The following is a 20,895-nucleotide window of genomic DNA, read 5'->3' as shown; positions in this document are numbered from 1 at the left end:
AGAAGGAACCCCCCACTCGTCTGTGTGCTAGGATGGGGCCCACCACCAGACACACGGGTGTGACCTTGGGGGCCAGGTGGGCAGGGAGGAGGGCGTAGTGTACCTGCTTCGATGCTGCGGACCACGGGAGTGGTCCTGGGACCTGGAGCCGCGAGAGCCGCCCAGGACTTGAAGCCCTTGGATCCTACCGGAGGTGGTCGCTTCCGTGGTGGCCAGCCCTGCAGTACTGGCAGGGATGCGCTCCTGGGAGCTCAGCTTGGAATCCACTTTGCAAAGATCCTGTGAGCTACTTGCAAATTCTTTCTGTGTAACTGAACGAGAGTTTGCAGTAAAAACTTAAGCTACCCCAAAAGTGCTAAGACCTAGGAGGGGCTAATCATCATTTCAGTGTTTGCTGAGCACTGGGTCTCTGGGGGGACTGGTCTAAGGACAGTACTTGGCATGTATTATTACTCACTCACTTCTCCCCAGGCCCTGTGAGCTAGGGACGGTAGTTTTCCCTCCTTAACAGGTGAGGCAGCAGGCTTAGAGGGCTTAGTCACTTCCCAGCGTCTCGTAACCCACACACGGCAGAGCTGGGCTTGGATTCAGGCTCTCCGGCTCTGAAGCAGCTGTCGAGCTCTGTCCTGAGGGCTCTATGTGCACAGTCTCTTTCATTTTGAGATGACCCTGGGAGCTGGGGATTACTGTGTCCAGTTCACCAGTGGCATTTGACTAGTGCGCTCCCCAGGTCGCAGAGCGAATCCTTGGCAAAGGAACAGACCCAAGCATACCTGTCTTTAAAACTCGCAGCTGCCCTTCAGCAACAGCTGACCGGGTGTGAAAGGAGTGGGCCTACAGGGCAAACACCTCCTCGCCTCTTAAAGTGAAGGACGCAGGCAGGGAACACACCGCCTGTCAAGCAGCATCCTATATGAGGTTCTCAGTCAGGTCTGCACATCAGAACCATTCAGGGAGCTTAACAAAATGTGCTTCCCAGACTCCACTCCCAGAGATGCTAGGGCCTCTGGCCTGGGCGGGTTGCATGACCACCTGGTGATTCTAATGTGGAATAACCATTGACCTCATCTGGTCCAGCATTGGTCTAGTAGGCTGGTTCTCAACTGGGGGCATTCTTACCCCCTGGGGCAGTTGGCAACGTCTGGAGACAGTCTGGGTGGTCATAAACAGGGGAGGGGTGTTAATGGCATCTAGGGTGTTGAGGGATGCTGTTGGACAGCCTACAAAGCACAGAACAGCCCCTCACAACGGAGGATTATCCGACTCTATAGCCCTGAGGTTTGAGAAACCCCGTCTATTCCCTTTGTGAGATCTCCACACCCAAAGGACAGAGCTAGTGGCGTAGACACATTTCCATCTCCTTCCCATCTCTCTGGGATTTTCAAGCCAAAGGGCCATAGAAAGCTTCTTGATCAGGGACGTATATTTGGATCTTCTAGGCCAGTGAGCCAAAAAAGACTAACTTAACAATTTTAGTAGCCACCTTAAAAACGAAACATGGAAAGGAAACAGGTAAAGTTCATTTTAGGGAATCTATTTTATTTAACCCCACCTCTCCAAGACATTCTCATTTCGGTGTGAACTTAACATAAAAAATTACCGACATGCTTCACATCTTTTTGGCACCAAGTCTTGGAAATCCGGTGTGTATCCTGCACTAATGGTACATCTTAACTGAGATGAGCCGCGTTTCTGGAACTCAAGAGCGATGCGTGCGTACTTAGCCGCAGCCCCGCTGGATGGTACGGCTTCAGATTCTCTTTGGTTGCCCTTTCACACACTTTTATAGAATTCTGCAGCTCTTCAGATTACTTATCCCAACTGCAATTAGGTCATTATCTGCCCAGTGATGAGTTTCGCATCTGTCCCTCCCCACGATGCGACGTGCTCCATGAGGGCAAAGGTTCCATCATTTTCTGTTTTGCCCCTTTTTTCCTATCTGTCCAGCCCAGTGCCTGCTACTTAGCAGGCGTCCAAAAAATGTCTGTCAACGGGACTGCACCTTTTCCACGCCTGACTCTCTTGCCAGAGTGGGCGTCCCTCAGCTTGCTGTAACCCAGTGCTTGGTGTGTAACAGACAGTGAATATTTGTAGGACAATAATGTGAAGGCACTTGTCCGACTCCCGATGCTTCTTTCCATCCAGACTGTTCTCTACTCCTTTACTCACTCAGCCCAGGACGGGCGGGTGGTGGGGCTTATCAGACGGGTAAACATGCGTAGAGCTAGGCAGGCATCCGGGGCCCCAGCCTGGCTTTGTCCCCATGGGAGTGAGCTGCCCTCTACTTTGCTCTCAGGGGTCTGCCCACTCCCCACCCCAACTATGGGGTGGAGCTTCGAGCGTCCAGAGGGGCCACTGAGTAGCGGGCAAGTCTGTTGCTCACCACGGATACAACCCACAGTCTCCAGCTGAGCTTTCAAAATAAATCTTTTTGACTTCTCTCGGCCCAATCCTGTCATTTCCCAAAGGGTTCAGAACTCAGGCAATCTCCTGGTTTTCCTGGCGAGGACCCCACCGAGGAGCGGGGAGGGGAAGTGAATTCCCCAGGGCACAGAGTTACATAGTGGAGGGTCCCGTGGGGGCGCCCGGCTCCCAGTCTGGAGGGCAGGGGGGCTTAGGCTGCAGCTCATGAGAAAAATGCCTGTCTCGACTCTGGACGCGCCTCTGTAGGCAAAGACCTCCCCGAAGAATCAAAGAGGGGGGCGGTCTTTACAGCACTGTGCACCAGACCCAGGGGTTCCATATTTAATCTCCGCGACTTCCCAGAGGAGCAGGGAGAACGTTCAAGCTGCAGGCGTGACCTCTGGATTTATGGGTTGGCGAGTGAGGCGTATCCCGGTCCCCTCTGGTGAGAGGATGCTCCTTGGAAGCTGGAGTTGTGTGGGTGGGGGCGGGGAGGGCTAGGATCAAGGAGGTGGAGTGGCAGCTGGGGACTGTGAGAAACAGGAAGAGCCCTTCGAGCTCCATTAAGAGCAAGCGGTTGTCTTTCCCAGCAACAGAAATTCTCCACGGGCCCCATAATTCATACCGTAGAGCCGAGCCTGAAATCAGCTCCAAGAAGCTGCACTCTGTACGACCACACGATCAGGACGTGCGTGTGTGTGTTTGCGTGTGCGTGGCTGCGTGTGGCCAAGTGGGACGGCACAAAGAGCCTTTGGGGGGATCAGGAATCTCCATCACTGACTCCCTGTCTGTCCCCAGATTGCGGGGATCCCCGCCAGCACCCAGCACAGCTTCCTGAGGATCCCTTCGGTGTCTCCGAGTGTTTCCCAGGACTTTGTTTTCATTAGCAAAGCAATATGTAATAATAGTTGTTAAAATAATTGTATTTCTGTTTTTACATCTGTAAAGATTAAGTTAAACAGTATGAAGCCCATTAAAGTATTTCATGACACGCTGCCGTGAACTGCCCTTCATTCCCTCTGCTACTATTATTCCAGAGTAAACTTCAGAGATCGGGCGGCTGCCACGGAGGGTTATTTATAGCGGCTCATTCATCAATAAAAAACTTCAAAAGGAATCTGTTACTCTTCTATTGGGAAGCCAAAGAAAACTCACATAAAGACAGCCCTGTTAAGAAACAAAGCGGAGCGACCGCAGGACATTTAGTTAAGTAAAATCCTGATTTCTAACAAATACCATGTCGCAAAAAGAGATTGCTGGCAACGTGAATCCATTTAAGCAACTGGGTTCCCATTGGATAGTTAAAATAAGCTGTTAAACAGTTGTATTTACGTTGGCTTCAAAGGCCCTGAGTCTCCTCTTTGGGTTTTAAAAGCGTAAGAGGTCTGTGATCCTGACATAGCGAAGCAAGCCTTGTTTTCATCTTAAGAAAGCGCAGGGGACGGACACAGCCCCTGCGCCTATGGGTTATGGCTTGATTTACGGTTTTCTTGGCTCTTGGCGTGAAACTGGACTGGGGATTGGAATGGAGTCTCCCATGGTGGGAAGACCACTTATTGAGCACTTACTGTGTTCCTGGTACTGTCCCATCGAAGCAGGTGTTAGTGGCTCCATTTTGCAGATGGGAAAACCACGGTTGAGCCCATTACCCATCACGCTGGGCCATCTGTAGGATCCCGTCTTTGGTGGCGTCTTAGAATTGTAGCGATTCGTTCGGTACTGGATCTTAAGGTGATGAGATGCAGCCGTCTGCACGTTCACGAGCGAAACGACCACGAAGGCCAACCCCAAAACGTCAGTGGAGACACGCAGACAACCGCAGCCCCGGCATTTCGTCGTGTTTCTGTGCCTTGACACCAGACAGGTTCTGGGAGGCATGATGCTGGGTTGTAGAAAGGAAACTGCCTTCGAAGGACTCTCTTATGGAGACATCTTGTCCTTCTGGAGGTGGAGGTGGAGGCTGGAGGGTGGGTGACGACACAGTCCAGAGCCTCCGTAATTGTCGGGCAGCTAGCAAGTGCTGGGAACTCTGCCAAGCGAGAGCAGCAGAGGCCTCTGTCAGTTATTTTTTCCAGCCTCGTGATGTAAATACCAACCACAGGCCCATTTTACAGATGAGGGGATTGAGGCTCAGTAAACGAACTTGCTCACGGTTACCCAGCGGGGAGGACACAGAGCAGGGCTTGGCCTCTGTGCTGGAGGTCAGGGCGGGGGCGGCCTCTCCTTGGCTAACAGGAGTGGGAGGCTTTGGATTCAGACAGGCCAGTGGTGACTGGTCACGCAGCTTGTCCACTGCTCAGAGCTGGCCGAGGGGCCGAGCTAAGGCTGAACATCCAGGCCGTGCATCTTGGAGGAGAGGCGCCTTCTGGGCTCCAGATGGCCCGGGAACCAGGCCTATCCGGACTGGAAATCTGGCTTTGCTCCTTGTTAGTAAGTTATTCAGCCTCTCGGAGCCTCAGATTTCTCATCCCTCAAATGGGATAATGACATCAGGGCAGCGGTGAGGATGGAGAGGGGTGAGGTCATTTATCTGCAGGGACTGGCTCAGCGTAACAACCACAACAGTGGGCGCTGACTGCACGCGTCCCCTGGGCTAGACCAACGCCGACAGCCTTCGTGTAGAAACTCGTGCAGTCCCTCCAGCCACACGCTCAGATGGGAGCTGTGAGCACCCTTGTCTTATAGACGAGCCAGCTGGGCCACAGAGGGCCTCGGTAGCTAACTCAGCATTGCACGGCTCTGCGTGGGATGCAGGCCGGCCCTGAGTCCATTCTCGCACCGCTCTTCCCACCCACCTCTTTAGCGGGTCCTCCGTAAATGTGATGGACTAGGCGCCACCCCGTAGACAGCACTGACGTGCATGCCGAGAACTAGTGCTTATTCTAGGAACATGGGGGCCACCGATGCACTTTTGCACCCCTCTCGGGACTCCATCCACAAGGATTCTCATCGTCAGTTGTGCTCTAGAATGCCTTCTGGTTGTGCAACACGTGATCTGAGATGCGGCCTGTGTGTGGCCTGGGAATCGGGAAGCTTGGCGCCCACCCCCCTGCGTTGCTGCTGTGTATCCTGACACGTGAGCCCAGGGGGCCCTGTGCCCTCAGCACTCAGTTTCCTCACCTGTGACATAAAGGAGGTGCCTCGAGGGCTGGCTGAGGGCTGCCCCGTTGTCACCTGCTTGGGGTGTCCACACTTGAGCGCAGAGGGGGACCCCTGAGCACATGCCTGACCACAGGCCTCGCTCTAGAGGGACTTAAAGAACACGTGCTTGGTCTCTGTCCAGAGCCTGAGGGAGGGGCCCCATCTCGGACACAGAGCTGTGACTACATTACTTTCTTTTGCTGAGCGCCCTTTGGGTTCCCCATAGATGGCCACAGGGTGGGTTTGGAGGGAGTCTCTAATTGGGGGTGGGGACCTGAACAGTATGCAAATGCTGCCCTTTGCAATTTCCCTTCATCTCCTTTAAGGCAGTTATCGAGAAGAACGGCGGCTACAAAGACCAGAACCCCTTTGTGGCACTGTTAGCCGGAGCTTCAGCTCACAGCCTTCCGGTGTGTGGAGGGGAGGCCTGTCCTCGTTGGATGGAGGAGAAGCTAACAGCCAGCCTGGCGTGGCGTCCCCAACTTGTTCAGCAGATCCTTTCCCAAGATGTGCTGTTAGCATTGGATGAATTCAGCTGCATTTTGGATTTGCCAACCATCTCACACTGTTTTTAAAATGCTTGGGGTTTGATAAAACTGAAAAAGATATTTGCCAAGCCCCATTCCCCTTCATTTTTTAAACCCATGTGGATTTTAAGGGGAATTTAATCCATATGTTTCTGATTCATTTGCTCTTAACTCATCAAAACCTTGTTTCAAAAAAGCTATTTGATGTCCAAGGAGCTTTTGGAGTTGGGTTTTAAATCTTTTAAAGTCCTCCCTTCCTGGCTTTGAAATGAGATGTTGCCGTTTGCCAAGCATAAATGAGCTCCCTAGCTGAAAAAAGGTTCATGTTTGGTTCACAATTAGAGAACTGTGAATTCTCAGTGGGCTGTGAAATGGGCAAAACCTGCCTCCTTTGAAGACTGGTCAGGACCCCCTCCCCTAAAGCCAGGGCCAGGGTCCCACCGCCTCTGTGTCCAGGAGTCATGCCATTGGCTGGGTGAGGGACAAGAATGATGGATCCTTTTACTTTAGCACCTTGATTCTATCAGCCCAGAGAAGGGCAGCCTGGAAGATGTTTCTGAGGACTGGGCTCCACACATTTTAGGAGAATATAACTTAGGAGGGACTTACTTACATGTTTATAAAGCCTGATTTATTTTAAGCTTTTTATAATGGAACCTTTAAAACATATACAAGAATAGAGAATGTCCTCATGTATTACTCACCACGCCTCAGCCCTTATCAGCTCAGTATCAACCTTGACTTTGAGATGAATCCTGGATTTTCTATCATTTCATTCTTCTACAGTTCTGTCCATATCTCTAGAACATAAGGAAAGACTCTTTAAAAGTCCACAATACCCTGATCACAAATTGGCAATAAATTCCTAAATGTCATAAAAATCCTGATTAATTTCCCCCTATTTTCTCATAAGTTAGAAAAACTGGGTTCTTTGAATCAGGATCTAAATGAAGCCATCCATTGCATTTGGTGGCTTTTAGTCCTTTGGTTTCTCTCTTCTTTTTTTCTGTTGGCAATTTATTTGTTGAAGAAATAGGTCATTTATCACGTGGCATTTCCCACATTTTGGATTTTTCTGATTACATTCTTGTATTTAACAAGTTTCTCTTCCCCTAAAAATGCAATTTCTTAGAGTTTATGTTTTTGAAAAACTTCAGAGTCAATTCCAGTAGAACAATATTTTACATTTTGATAGGCTTAATATTTCCTTTTTTGTACCTTGAAATATCCCCTTTGGCCCTATATTTAACTCCATTCTCTGAGTATTACTCCCCCCCATCTCTCTCTCTCTCTCTCACACACACACACACACACACACACACACACACACGTACATTTTTGTTTTACTTATTCGGTGCCACAGTTACAAGACATCAAATGCTGCAGTGGCAGGACCCTGTTCCATTATGTACTAAGACCCGGAAGGAATGAGGGCACAGGAGAAAGCAGAGATATCCTGAAAATGAACACACAACCATCATAAGCATACTTTTCCAAATGTGATTTTGAGTGTTAACACGTCATGAGTCACCCAGTGAGAAAGCTTTCCCCCTTTCCGTTCTCCTCCGCGCCATTTGATGGCATTAAGGAGCGTCTCAGTCGGTGGGGCCGTGGTCTTTCTTCCCTCTAACACCTGCCAATCTTCTCACGTAAGGAAGGCAGATGAAGGCCTGGGGGTGGAGCCGTGGCCAGGTAACAATATCTAGCTAGCGCCGAACAGCATTGCTTTGCTTTTCTTGTACCTGATTTGTTTACGATCTACACATCAAGAGATACGGACTGTCCATCGTCAGCCATACTTCAAAGCTTACTTTTACAGTAAAAAGCGAGGGTCGACTTAAAGGAAAACGTTAATGACATCGTGGAACGGTGCTCTGTGCTTTGGCGAAGCCTCGCACTCCCGGTGCTGGCTGACGTTTGGCAAGCAGTGCAGGAGCAGCGGGAGATCTGGGGGACGCAGGAGAAACTCTGGGTCCTTTTCCTCCCCTTCTTCGTAATCTAACCAGTAAATGCAGGCAGCCACTTCACCTCCCTGCAGGCTGTCTCCCCCGTGGAGTGGGACGCAATCCCTGCCCCGAACCCCGGCCTCACCTCCCAGGGTTCTGGTGGAGGAACAAAGAGATGAGGAAAGTGATGCCTTGTAAACAATAATTATTACGCATAATTTAATCGTCTATTTCGCACCCCTCCAGACACCATTTCTTCTCTCTTCTCCTCTCCCCCTTCTTCAACAGTCTTTACCCTCTCTTCTTGATGCCCCCATTCACTCACCGTCCTTCTGGAACTATAACAGGAAGAAAAGCAGGTGGTTGGGTAGAGACTAAAAAAACCCCCACAAATCCTTGTCTGAAGGACCAGAAATAATTGGGGCTGGCGGCCCAGGATTCCTCCAGTAGTTCCGTCTGCATCAGACCCCACCTCTGGGCCACAGTGATTGGGCCCAGCTTCGGACATGTGACTCCTGTTGGGCCGATCAGAGTCTACCACAGGGGTTTTCCTCACTGGAGCGGGGAAGCACGTGCTCTTTCTCTGAGCAAGATGGGAGCCTGGAGGTGCCTGCAGATGTGGTTCCCACCTTTGGTGGGTGGATGGAGCTGACCCGAAAGTCACCCAGTGAGAAGGTTTCCCCCTTTTCAGTTCTCTCCCACACCATTCGACTATATCAAGGAGGAGAATGTCAGTTTGGTGGCTTCTTTTTTCTTGGAATAAACAAGAGAAAATGTCGGGGGTGGGAGGGGAGAACAGCCTTGGAGTCCCTGAGGCTCCCTCTGCCCCAGATATTTGATTAGAGGAACCGAAAAACTCTTAAGCCAATTTACTTAAGCCAGAGTGTGTTGTGTTTTTGTCACTTTCAACCAAAAGAGTCCTAATGAAATACATCTGGTAAAATTACATTTAAAAGCACATATTGGACAAACAGGATGTCTGCAAACAGATTAGGGACAGGTCTAATCGCTTTGCGATGGCCAACCTGAATTGCTTCAGAGGGAGAAGTTCTAGTCCTAGACCAGCATCTGAATCCAAGCGTCCTCAGCATCACTGTTGCTAACAGCTGGCTTCCTGTGACAGACTTCCAGCTAGCGCCTTGCATTTTGATAACCTTACCGAGTATTTTCCTATTTACCCCTTTTTCTCATCACGTCCCTTTGATGTGGTCCAGAATGACTGATTGATTAATTTGACCAAGCAATGTTTGCTGAGCACCGACAATGAGCTGGGCACCCCGGTGGAATGGCAAAGATGTAAGATGGAGTTTCTATAGCCAAGCAGGTGATACTCAAGAACCATCCATCTGATAAAGAAATGGAGGCACTAAGCAAGGTTAAGCGACCTCCTCCAGGAGTCTTAGGTCTTTCGGATGGAAACGGGACCTTTTAACTTCCCAGCCCGGGCCCCTGCACCGCAGCCTGCTGCCTGTTTCACAGTGTTTGAAAGAGGCTCACTCTCTTTCCACCACTCAGCTGTGCCAGTGGTGTCTCTGGGGCCCTGCGCTCCCGACTGGGGAGTGAAGGATTGCATACAGAGGCCTCAGACTTGCAGCCGATGGCTGGGGGCATGAGAGCTTGGCCGTTTTCTTTGGTTCAAAGAAACATATTTTAAAACACACTGTATCTCACAGATCTTATCCTTGGTAGCAACCTCAGCAGCCTAGTGTCTGTTGCCTTACACCTGGCCCATGTCAGTGACTCTTATTATCTTCCTGGCCCTTGTAGACTTTTGAGTTTGCATCACAAGGTGGTCTCTTAGGTAGTTTCCAGTCTTGATATATATTTTTTTAATTTGTTTATTTAATTAATTTATTTTTGGCTGCATTGGGTCTTCATTGCTGCACGCGGGCTCTCTCTAGTTCCAGTCTTGATATTTTTATGACTATATCTTACTCTTAAAAAAATATATATATATATATACAATATCCATAAAATTTTAGACATGTGGACACTCTTTTGATCACCTCTCAGGTTACGATTTGGAATATTTCTGTCACCCAGAAAGTTCCCTTGTGCCCTTTCCCAGTCAACACCCCCCACCCTAGAGATAACTGCCCTTTTGACTTCCATCACCATCAGTTCGTTTTTTCTGTTCTCGACTGTTGTATACATTGATTCAAACAGCATGTGCTCTTGTGTCTGCCTTCCTTCCCTCGGTGCTGTGATGGGGACTCATCCACGTGGTTGTTTGTGGCAGTGGTTGGTCCGTTTTCACTGCCGTGTAATATTCCCCTAGAGGAAGAAACCACGACCTCTTCGTTCTACTGCTGGTGGGAGCTTGGGTTGTTTGAAGTTCTTGAGTGTTGGGAGTAACTGAGTGTTCTTGCACATGCCTTCTTGTAGAACACAGTCCTAGATTCAACTGGGGATATACTCAGGAAAAGAAATTGCTTGGTCATGGGCCGTGTGCCCTTTGAGCTCTGTCCCGCTGGGCAGCGTCCCAGCGAGACAGAACTCTTGTTCCTCTACTTCTTACTCTTTGCAGAGGGGCTGCATTCACACACGTCTTCCTCTCCCAATACGTGGTGAGCAGCTGGCACGCAGTAGGTGTTCAGCTAACGCGGTTCCTTTTTGGAGAATGAATACTGATCAAATCCCCCTTCCCAGTCACCGCCAGCACCCTGTTCACCGTCACGAGTGACATTCGAGCACTGCCCGCTATGGACCTGATCTCTGATCTCCACGAAGCCCTGAGAGGCTGGCATCATCTTGCCCGCTTCGCAGATGATGCAGCCGGGACCCAGCAGAGCTAATCACTCTGCCCGAAGGGTCCCAAGTGGAGCTGGGATGCAGGTCTGCCCGAGGCCCACGTGCTGTCACTAAGCTGTCTCCTGTGAACATCTCCTCCGCCTCTGGCACCCCCGCAACCCACTTCCCAGGCGGCTCCCAGTGCTTGTCTGTTCCTGTGGAACAGTTTGCAGGGACCAGTGCATTTCTCGACAGTTCGGCTCCCCTGGGAGGTCTCTAGGGTCTACGGTCTGTTTATAAACGGCCCCTGGGCCTTTTCCTTTACTGGTCATTATTGACAAATAAATGGCTGACTCACAAGAGTAAAAATATACTTCAGGTTTAGAGCTGTGGAGTTATTAAAAGTTTGTTGTGTCTACTCAGATGGTACAGCCACTGCCCGAGGACAAGGCAGCTGATGTGACTGTAGGACGAGCACAGATAAATGTTCCCTCTCCTGACTCAGTCATGGCCATATGTTGTCGGTCACGGTGACAAGGCCCACGAGGTTCTAGGGGTCCGCCCCCTCTGGGGTTTGCGTGGGGCAGCAGAGCACTGCATCTGGAGCCGGGGGACCTGGGACGATGCCACAGCTCTGTTGTCTTCCGGTTATGTGACCCTGCCCAAGTCACCTCCTTAAGCCTCTCCTCCACCCCTGCTGGAAAGTGGGAATCATAGAGCTTGCCTCCCGGGGTTGGTAGGAGGTGTGAGCAAACACTATTTCAGACGAGTTGTCAGAGTGACCATTTTAGAGATAGAAAGGGTTGGCCTGATATGAGCTCGGAGAGGAGGGCTGTGGCCAGGGGCGCCTTCAGGCAGGGCTCAGGAGATTGCTCTGGGAAGCCGTTGGATGTTCAGGCAGGGTGAGGGCGCGAGGGCAGGGCACTGGCAGCCTCTGCTGCAGCAGAGGTGGCCGCTGGCCCTGCCAGGAAGCTGCCCCAGAGGCTGGAGAAAGAGCCGTGCTTAGTTCAAAACTCCTCCGCGGTCAGGCGCCCTTCTGCCGTGAACTTCCGCAGTGCTTCAGCTCCCTCAGTGGGCAAGCATCTGATGCTTCGAAAGAGAGGCAGGATTCCCTACGCAAGGAACGTAGTAAGTACTGAAGCAGGAAAAGACCGCAGATACGTTTACCCGTGAGCCGGCAAATACAGGCCTGCTGCTCAGGCCTTTCCCACCCAGCACGCTTCTCCTGAACCTCTGAGCCTCCAGCGAGCCCTGCAGGCTGCACCGCCGGCTCGGAGTTGACGCACGTGAGCACTCCTCTCTGCCTCTCAGCCCTGGTCCCCAGAAGCTTACCCGCCGGGCTGTGCTCAAGGGATGGGCTTTGGCAACCGTGGTGAGACAGTATTTAACATTTCCGAGACAGAAATGGCCATCCGAAAAGGCTAAAATGATATGTTTTGGCCCCGTCTCTAACCTTTGGAAGGATGCCCAGCTTCCGACAGTCTCTGACGCTGTTTTGGGGGAGGAAACCTTATGTTGAGGAAAAGCACATTGCTCTCCTTTAAGGTTCTATTCGCTCTTTTCGAAACTCCCATTTCAGGGACCCCAGACGCCGTGTCCCATCGTATTCTTCACTGCCTGCCAGTGGGGCATCCCCTGGACTCCCAGGTGGTCAGAGCCTAGACATCTGTTCCAGAAAGGCTTAAAGAGGAAAAGGTCCTCTAAGAAATAACTACTCCTACATACAAAACACTCATGGTTCCTTCCAAGAAAACATGCTCCCACAGTGATTTGAAAAAATTACCCAGTTAAATCCTTTTATCAGGAAGGGATTTATCCCCCAGTGACCAACTCGTAGAAGACAGACGTGTGCCATGATTCACAGAATGAACCCTGGTTTCCATCACTCGGCTCTTACAGACATTGTTGCCAACATCCCATTTAAAGTCCTACTTAGGGTTAAGACTCCATGCTCACAATGCAGGGGGTACGGCTTCAATCCCTGGTGGGGAACTAAGATCCCAGGGGCTGCACGGTGTGGCAAAAAAAAAAAAAAAAGCGAAAGAGAAGAATTAAGTCCTACTTAGAATCTTGAATCTGAATCAGATACAAAACATGGTTTGATTTGGGAATAATAATGATCAAAAGAAACCAAGCACCATATTATTTAAAAGGCAATTGGTTGAATCCATTGAAAACTCAATGCTAATGGGTCGTTTATAAGAATAGCTACTTATTTGGTCTCTTTTACCGTTCTTAATGGTTTTTTTGTTTGTTTGTTTGTGTGGTGTTTTTAATGACTGAAAGTTGTTTCCTGGATTAGTGTCGGATTTGACATGAAAATAAACATTTTTGATTTGAACCACCAGATGACTCAAATTAGTGGAGGGAAGTAAGATCTGGCCTTGTCGGGCTCCTGGGAAATCTTGAGTCACTTATCTGAATCTGGGTTTCAGTTTTTCCATTTTTAACACAAGTGATTTGGAAGGAGTCACCCCTCTAGTGCTTCTACAAAAGGGGCAGAGATTTATAGATGATTGCCTAGAACAGCACTGTCCAAAAGAACTTTCTGCAGCGACGGGAATGTTCTCTAATAGAATATACATGTGCGTGGTCTCCCATATGGTCGCCACCAAGCACTTAGAATGTGGAGATGGCACGTGAGGAGCTGCATTTTAAATCTGCTTCAATTGTAACTCATTTACATCTAAGTAGCCACGTGGCTGGTGGCCCTGGTTCTGGGCTGTGAGGATTCAAGGAGCGAGTCTTCAAACTGGTGACTGTGACAGAGTGTCTTCCCCATGGACCACCGTTTTCGCCTCAGAAAAAGAGATGTTTGGGTAGATGAGAGCTTCTTAAAATTTTCCACCAGAGTTCACTGTTACAGTCAGGGTCCTGTTAGGAAAACTGAAGCAATACTAGGCATTTCAAAGGGAAGTGACTGGGTGTAGGGCATTAGGGAATCAAACCTTCAGAAAGCCTGGCAGAGGGATGTCAGGAGAGGTTGTATCCAGCTTGCAGGTTTGTCACTGTGAGTGGAATTCAAAGCCTCGACGGGCTGGTGCTGTTGCCCAGCGGTCAGAAAACTGCAGGAAGGCCTTGCTGACAGGGCTGCCTTGTGGGCCCGAGCAGCGGGCTGGCAAGGGAACACAGAGGCAGCTACAAAAACATGCATTTGCCAGATGCATCCTCCGCGGCTGCCAGAGAAACACGGATGGCTTCTGCCTTCCAAACCTTGTGTGAGAGCTTCTCGTCTGTGGAGAAGTGTAGCTCCCTGTCTTCCAGCCCTGTGGTACACGAGGCGGGAATCCACGTCCACTGCCCCAAAACATGTCCAGCGAGTGCTCCTAACATCACAGGAAGGTGAACAAGTGTCCCCCACCACGTCAGAGACTGGAGGAGTAGAGTGCAGGGTGGCCCGGCCCCAGGACAAGATCGACATTTGTTGTTTTGCCTGCTCAGTATAGGCACACCTTGTTTTGTTTTGTTTTAAATTTATTTATTTTTGGCTGCACTGGGTCTTCATTGCTGCACATGAGCTTTCTCTGGTTGCAGCGAGCAGGGGCTACTCTTCGTTGTGGTGCGCGGGCTTCTCGTTGCGGTGGCTTCTCTTGTTGCAGAGCACAGGCTCTAGGTGTGTGGGCTTCAGTAGTTGCGGCTCGCAGGCTCTACAGCACAGGCTCAGTAGTTGTGGCACACGGGCTTAGTTGCTCCACGGCATGTGGGATCTTCCTGGACCAGGGCTCGAACACGTGTCCCCTGCATTGGCAGGCGGATTCTTAACCACTGCGCCACCAGGGAAGTCCCGGCACACCTTGTTCTACTGCACTTTGCTTTATCTCACTTCCAGTTTTTTACAAGTTGCTGGTTTGTGGCAACCCTGCATCAGGCAAGTCCATCGGCGCCATTTTCCCAACAGCATTTGCTTACTTCATGTCTCTGTGTCACGTTTTGGTAATTCTCACAGTATTTCAAACGTTTTCATTGTTATTATATTTGTTATGGTGAGTTGTGATCAGTGACTGTAGGTGTTACTACTATGACTCGGTGAAGGTTCATGGTTAGACTTTTTTAGCAACAAATTTTTAAAAATTAAGGTATGAATGTTGTGTTTGAGACATAATGCTACTGTACACTTAATGGACCATGGTGTAGTGTAAACACAACTTTTATATATACTGGGCAACCAAAAAATTTCTCTGACTGGGGTAGCTCAGGGAGATAGGATGTAAGCCTGGTACTCAGGCAGGCATTCTGCCTCCATGAGGGCAGTTCCTGCCTGAGACTAGAGCCAACGTGCTCCAGTGCCATGAGGGAGGAGTGTGGGCCCCACAGGGGCGTGTATACTTCTGGGTTTGTAAACAGCCTGGCAGGGCTTCAGTTGGCAGCCACAATCATTTCAGAATCTTTCTGTGGCAAACAATTTCCAGCGACTGGGCTCTTAGCTTCTTCCCTGTGTCCATGGGTCCACCAGGGTTCCTGACTGAGCGTGTGTCTTTCTGCCTTGTTACTATGAGCCCACGTCCTGGCCTGATGCTCTATCTTTCCCAGGCTTGGGGCTCTGTTTGACTTTTCTCAGTCCTTCCAGGCTCTGGGCTCCTGTCCCTGAATCCAGCATCACAGGAGACCCTGCAAGGTGCACCCAAACCTCACTGCCGCTGGCATCTGTCCTCCTACTGCTGGGCTGGCACCCTGCCCACCTGCTGGAGCTCCTGGTCCCTGGCCACCTGCTGCCCAGCACCACGCTCTCAGATTCTACAGTCGCACCTGCATCACCCAGCGTCCAGCCACCGAAAGTCATTCTGCTTCCCGACCCCGGCAAACCTTCCCAGGGGCTTTGTTTGATCTATTTCATCAACAGCTCCCAGCTGACATTTACATTACTCCTTCCAGACCCGTGCCGGCCAGGCGACTGGAGAAACTGAGCCACAGAGTCGGAATTGTCCAAAACCTTCCATGTCCCCAACAAATCTTTTACCAACAGCCATTTGGAGCCCAGACGCCTTAGAAGTCATTGCAGACAGGCAGCTTCCATCAATTCCACAATAAACATTTAGCCAAGAGAAAAAACTACCTCAAATCTCAAATGATGTGAGAGTGACGTGAAGCCCAGGATGTGGGCATTGAGTCCACGCTGAGCAGAAAATCTCCCTTCCTCCCGAGTGGACCCACCTCGGCTTCAGAAGAGCCATTTCAGCTCAAGCAGCACAGTGGCTCATTGTAGAAAGGGCCATCCTTGGTGTCCTCTGTACTAAAACGACAAAATGGTTTGGGTAGATTTAGGTCATCTGGGAGTTGGAGTCCTGGACAGAAGCAGGCCGTGGGGGCCAGGGCTTGGTCCAGGCAGCTTGGGGGGCGGGTCTGGAGGGTGAGTGACGGGCTGGAATTGAGCAGGGCTCGGGCTGTTCGTGGTTGTCAGCCCCCAGAGGGGAACCAGTGGCATAGCTGGCCCGCTTTGCACGCCGGGCACGAGGATAGGGGCAGCTGGGGGTGGAAATTTGGGGAGAGACACTGGGCCACGCACTGAAACTTGAAGAGGAAATGCCAGATGCAGACCTGGAGCCGCCCTGGACACAGTGAGTCTAACTCGGGAAGCCAATAAACAGTAGGATGCTGGTGGGCGGGTTAACAAAAGCTGCCTTCGTGGTGAAGGAGTAGGAGGGAGTAGCTGACTAACGCTCCTCTCCATGCAGGATGCGGGGCCTGGAAGCCCAGGGACGCTCCTGCATGCTGTCAGCGGGATGGCAGCCGGGGCGCCCACACACCGGGCAGAGCTGCCCACCGTCGCCGCTGCCCACAGCCCTGCTCACTCCCACCTTGCGCGGCAACACCTCTCAGCTCGCTGCCCTCACAAGAGCTGCACCTATTCTCACACTCCCTAACACAGCGCCGTCCAGAAGAACAGTCTGCTACGACGGAACATTCCAGAACCTCACTGTCCCAGGGGTTGACACGTGTGGCTCTTAGAGCACTGAAATGGGGCTGGTGTAACTGAGGAACGGAATTTTCAGTCTCATCGAGCACAAACCCCTGCCTTGTTCATCTGTTTCTCTGCCCCAAGTGAGTGCCTGGTGGACAGCAAACCTGTGCTGCACGGTGATCTTGTTTTATTTTTCTCTTTCCCGCTATTCGCTGGGTCCTGGAGATCCAAGAGGTAAGTGGAAGCCGCTCTCTCCTCAGCATATATACATAAAATTCATGCAGGAATTTGACTGGCCAGGCCTAGCCATGGGTCTACTCTCTGTACAGGACCATTTTCACACCTGAAAAATGAACAATAATTCTTCAAAATAATCAGATACCAAGTAACTGCTCAAAATTTCCCAATTGCCATATCTACATCTATCTATATTATCTGTCATCCATTTCTACCCACCCATCTCTATCATCTATCTATGATCTATCATCTATATGTCTATCATCTATCTGTCTATTATCTATCATCTATTTATCAATCATCTATCTATTTAGCTATGTATCTATCATCTATATATCTATCACCCATCTATCTATCATCTGTGTATCTACCATCTCTCTATATATCTATCTATCATCTATCTAACAATCACCTGTCATCTATCTGTCTATCATCTATCTATCAGTCACCTATCTATGTATCTATCATCTATCTGCCTATCAATCATTTATCTATCAGTCACCTATCTATCATCTATCTGTCTATCATCTACATATATCTCTGTCTCTCTTGCCTGTTTATTCATCCATCTGTCTAACCCATCACCTATCTGCATCCATGCATCTGAGGCAGGGTGCAGCAGGGCCCACACACGCATGTGACATCAGGGCCTCCACTCCTCACTGCGCGGCCGATTCTCTCATCACCTGGTCAGTGACACGGACAGAAGCAGGGGCTTTCCTCCCAGTCCAGTGCTGCTTTCTACCACCCACGCTAGCTCAGCCCCTGGGCCATGTCTGGCCAGCTCCCCAGCTGATAACTGTCAGCCCTGCCCTCCTGTCTCCCCGTCGGTCGCCAAGGATGCGCTCGCTGAGCGTGGAGCGTGGAGCTGGCAGCCACACCATCTGATACTACTCTGTCTCGGGCAGATTTCAGCACTTCGTCATCCTCTCAGTCCTGGCGCCAACGTGCGGCCCAGCCCACTGCCAAGCGGGGCCGTCAGGCCCCACAGGGGAGCCTTGCATGCTCGGACATGGCCAGGCCATGTCGAGACAATCCTGGGCACCCAGGCAAACACCCCAGGTCTGGTCAGACTGGATTGAGCCCGACTTCCCGGAGGCCCGTGGCCCGTGTGGGCTCTGACAACCCTGGGCGCTGTTTTCAGGGCACACAGCTCCAGAAAGCAGCCCTTTTCTGCTGAGACTGGAAGCCTGGGGGCGGTGCTGTCACAGCTGAAAAACAGATTTCCATCGGGAGCGTTTAGATGTTTTCTGAAAAGTTGAAAATATTTTTCCTTTTAATTTCTCCATTTTCCAACGTGACCTCACAATCCTACCTATTCCTTAACACCTATTTCATTCAAGCTAGCACAATTCAAAATAATAATATTTATCATGTGCACATAACGCCTCTTTTTACCTCACAATGACCTTAGAGGGATCCTTATCATTCCTATTTTACACAGATGAAGAAGAGAGCCCAGAGAGGTTAAGTCACTTGCCCAAGGTCACACAGCAGGGCTGGGGTTTGAGCCTAAGTCTTTTGATTCCAAAGCTTGGAAGGAACTGATTGTCCATCAGACCAGTTTCTTCCTGGATGGCAAAGCCCTGGGGTACCCAGGGGCATGAGAAGGGCAGAGCCAGGGGGCAGAACCTGGCAGAATCCCCAAGGATGCTATGGGGACAAGGACCCTCTCCACGTGGCCGACGGGCCCAGTCCCAGAGTGGCCCACCTGTTTCACTGATTTCTCTCTCTCGCCCTCTCCAGAAAGAACTCCAGGTTCTGTAAGAACTGTGTTTTCTCAGGATGCTTCCTCATGCTTCTCAGCCCAGGTGAATAAAAGTTGGGTGTCACCTGCCCACCAGACCACCTGGCCAAATCTAAGTCCCATTCAAGGCCCCCAGGACACACACACCATCCCTATTTTATAGATAGGGAAACTGAGGCTCAGAGAACAAAGGAACTCATCCACGGCCCCACGGCTGTGGGATTCAAAGCCAGGTGTTTGCACCCCTTGGCCCAAGCACATTAGAATCAAGGGCACAGTTTCAGGAAAATATGGAATGCTGCCTCTGGGACCCAGAAGCTCATGTTCAATTCCCCTGGGATGGGGTCTAAAAGCTCCCCAAGTAATTATTGTGTTCAGCCAGGGTTTAAAACTTGATGTTCCAAGTGGGGTCCCTGGATGAGCAATATCACCTGCAAGCTTGTAGAAATGCAGAGTCTCAGGCTCCACCCAGACCCAGTTATTGTGAGAACAATATTTTTTCCTATTGCCTTGGGCGCTGGAATCACCCTTAGAAACAACCAGTCCTCCTGCCCCACCTACCGCACCCCTGGGCTCTGACTTAATTGGTCAGGCTGTGACCTGCACATTGGGAGGGTTAAAACCCTCCAGGTGGCTCCAATGAGTTGCAAAGTTGGAGCACCCTAGTTCAGAATCTCTGCTAAATTAGACTTCTGAGAACTAGGTGGTTCTCAGAGTATCTCTTTGGGGTAAAGGACTCTTTCTTTAGTGTAAATAACATTTATATTTATTGATTGAGCAAATGAAAAAAGTCATGACAAAAAGGAGGGTTTATCAGTAAGAAAATGTTAACTTCCGGGAACATATTTTTGGAACACTGGGATAATGAATTGTAGAATCAATAAACAAGTCTACGGCTTCCCTGGTGGTGCAGTGGTTGGGAGTCCGCCTGCCGATGCAGGGGACACAGGTTCGTGCCCCGGTCTGGGAAGATCCCACGTGCCGTGGAGCGGCTGGGCCTGTGAGCCATGGCCGCTGAGCCTGTGCGTCCAGAGCCTGTGCTCCACGACGGGAGAGGCCACAACAGTGAGAGGCCCGTGTACCGCAAAAAAACAAAAACAAAAAACAAGTCTACTGTTGGTGGGAATGTAAATTGGTGCAACCATTATGGAAAACAGTGTGGAGGTTCCTCAAAAAAGTAAAAACAGAGCTACCATATGATCCAGCAATCCCACTCCTGGGCATATATCTGGAGAAAACTCTAAGTCAAAAAGACACACGTACCCATATGTTCACAGCAGCACTATTCACAATAGCCAAGACGTGGAAGCAACCTAAATGTCTACCAACAGAGGAATGGATAAAGAAGATATAGTACATATATACAATGGAATACTACTCAGCCATAAAAAAGAATGGAATAATGCCATTTGCAGCAACATGGATGGACCTAGAGATTATCAAACTAAGTGAAGTCAGTCAGAAAGAGAGACAAATACCATATGATATTACTTATATGTGGAATCTAAAATGAACAACACAAATGAACTTATCTGCAAAGCGGAAACAGACTCACAGACATAGAGAACAGACTTGTGGTTGCCAAGCAGGGGGGTTGAAGAGGGATGGATTGGGAGTTTGGGATTAACAGATGCAAACTATCACATATAGAATGCATAAACAACAAGGTCCTAATGTATAGCACAGGGAACTATATTCAATATCCTGTGATAAACCATAATGGAAAAGAATATGAACAAGAATATATATATATATGTATGTATAACTGAATCACTTTACTCTACGGCAGAAATTAATACAACATTGTAAATCAACTACACTTCAACAACAACAAAAATAAACAAGGCTAGAATAGAATAGAAAATTCCAGACCACATCGGGGGTGGCAGGAATGTTGTTCTGGTTCTGCCGGGGTGAGGTGTAAAGCGTGTTTCTCATCGTGCATGTGGTACAGACAGGTGGATCTCAGAGGCCTGGGGGCTCCCGTGAGAGTGAGATGTGGTCCTGCCAAATTGTCCTGGGGCCCTGGACTGGGAGAGAGATGAGGTTAAGTCCCCTGGAGGTGAAAGGTCGAGCCGGCAGATTGATTAATCAGTGGCTGGGGAGAGGGTCATGAGCTGAGTGCAGGCCACTCCCCACCACCGCTGCCAGGATTCAAGGCTTTTCCCAAAAGGGTAGTCTCCCTGTTCCGAGGCTGGCCCATGGGTTACACTTGGAGGGCAGGGGGCAGAGCCTCAACCTCTCGGGCTGGGTGCTCCTTTGGGG

At 50.1% G+C, this 20,895-nt stretch overlaps 1 long non-coding RNA gene across 1 annotated transcript in view; it reads right to left on the bottom strand.

The window, feature by feature from the left end:
• Positions 1-2,494: 2,494 nt before the first annotated feature.
• Positions 2,495-20,895, bottom strand: part of LOC117196699 (uncharacterized) — a 71,075-nt gene continuing 52,674 nt past the window's right edge. Inside the window, exons 9-12 of the long non-coding RNA XR_004477007.2 lie at positions 16,811-16,989; positions 15,899-15,977; positions 6,776-6,871; positions 2,495-4,432 (exon numbers count right to left, since the gene is read on the bottom strand). This is a non-coding gene — a long non-coding RNA (uncharacterized LOC117196699). The remainder of the gene's footprint in view (positions 4,433-6,775; positions 6,872-15,898; positions 15,978-16,810; positions 16,990-20,895) is intronic.

The sequence above is a fragment of the Orcinus orca genome, chromosome 20 (assembly GCF_937001465.1).
Source record: "Orcinus orca chromosome 20, mOrcOrc1.1, whole genome shotgun sequence".
NCBI lineage: Eukaryota > Metazoa > Chordata > Mammalia > Artiodactyla > Delphinidae > Orcinus > Orcinus orca.
Note: the sequence above shows the minus strand (reverse complement) of the source record. Positions and strands in the feature narration are given on the sequence as shown.